We start from the raw sequence: 1,692 nt of genomic DNA on the forward strand, positions 1-1,692 counted from the left end.
GCACTTTTCTTCAGTTCACAACCCTCATTTTCTACAGGATGTCAGGGGTCAGACGACAGGGACAGCTATGGTAAAAGTTGCATTTTGTGCTCAGTGACCAATTTTTTGTGTTTATTTTAATGTTTGTTTTGGATTGTTGTCCTGGTGGAAGATCCAAACATGGCCCATTATAAGATTTCTAACAGAGGCAGTCAGGTTTTGGGTTTTTTTATCTGTTGGTATTTGATAGAATCCATGATGCCATGTATGCCAAACAATGCAGATTTATTTTCACAGCCGTCTTTGCTCATTTTTATCAAGGGTGCCAATATTAGTGGAGGGCACTGTATTTGTTAGTGTTTAATACCCTCAATAAAGATGAAAACGAATGAAATAATAGTACACGAGTAGTACAAAAATTCAGCCTTGGCATCACAGGACTAAAAATATCTTCAAATAGAATTTTTTTTTTAAATTGTAAGAATATTTCACAATATTATTGCTTTTACTATATATTTTTTGAGCATAAGAGACTTGTTTCTAACACATAAAAAAAGAAAAAGAAAAATAGTTGTACCAAAACTTTTAAATGCTGTATTTTGTCAATCTGTTGAATTTAATGGACCGCCAAAGGTTTACAGAAGTTTTCCACGATGCCTCTTGATCTGTTTAGCAATCAAATGATTGACGTTAAAATTAGTTGTTAAGGGCATAAGAATGTGGTCAAACTTGATTCAGTATGAGCCCCTTACTGACACTCATTCTGCTCACGATTAACAAAATAAGTATATTTTTCCAATGACACTGAGATACAGTTCACATTTTCTGCATGTCATTGCATTTCCTTGGCTGAGCTACAAATGATTACAAACAATAGTAAATTGGATAATATCCGAACCCAGTTACCTTGGCTCGAACAGCACATTGTCTCACAAAACAAGTACTGACCTCTTCTTAGAAGCAATTGTACACCCAGTTACAAATGCACGTCTCATATTACAGTTTAATGTGCACATATCTGAAGAATGTGTTTCCTTAGAAAGAACAAAGTACAGCTGTAAGTAGAAAGTTTTGTTACATGCTCATTTAAAAAGTATTTTGTGCAAATTTTAACATGTTGTCTAACCTCATGCAGCCAGTCTTAAATGAAGACTGAGTTTTAAAGCACTTTTTAATTCCCAGCTTTATAAAAATGTTGCTCTGCATAATACAATCCGAATTCCGGAAATGTCGGGCTGTTTTCTAAATATAAAATAAAAACTAAAACACTTTCAAATCACATGAGCCAATATTTCGTTCACAATAGAACATATAGAACATAAATGTTTAAAAGGAGAAATTTTATACTGTTATCCACTAAATGAGCTCATTTCAAATTTGATGCCTGCTACAGGTCTCAAAAAAGTTGGTACGGGGGCAACAAAGGGCTGAAAAAGCAAGACATTTTGAAGAGACTCAGCTGGGAGAACATCTAGCAACTAATTAAGTTAATTGACATCAGGTCTGTAACATGATTACCTATACAAGGGATGTCTTAGAGAGGCAGAATCTCTCAGAAGTAAAGCTGGGCAGAGGCTCTCCAATCTGTGAAAGAGTGCGTAAAAAGATTGTGGAAGACTTTAAAAACAATGTTCAACATGGTCCAGAAGCGCCGTTGTATCCTGTGGGCCAAGGCTCATTTAAAATGGACTGTTTCAAAGTGGAAAAGTGTTC

General features: G+C 35.1%; 1 protein-coding gene across 1 annotated transcript in view; it reads right to left on the reverse strand.

Annotated features, from left to right (window-relative positions):
- Positions 1-570: 570 nt before the first annotated feature.
- The window catches only part of LOC306847347 (CMP-N-acetylneuraminate-beta-galactosamide-alpha-2,3-sialyltransferase 1-like), a 13,923-nt gene continuing 12,801 nt past the window's right edge, over positions 571-1,692 (reverse strand). Inside the window, exon 7 of the mRNA XM_079381254.1 lies at positions 571-1,692. This exon is cut by the window's right edge and continues 378 nt beyond it. The gene's annotated coding sequence lies outside the window, so the exon portion shown is untranslated.

This window comes from Barbus barbus (assembly GCF_936440315.1).
Source record: "Barbus barbus genome assembly, chromosome: 27".
Taxonomy (NCBI): domain Eukaryota; kingdom Metazoa; phylum Chordata; class Actinopteri; order Cypriniformes; family Cyprinidae; genus Barbus; species Barbus barbus.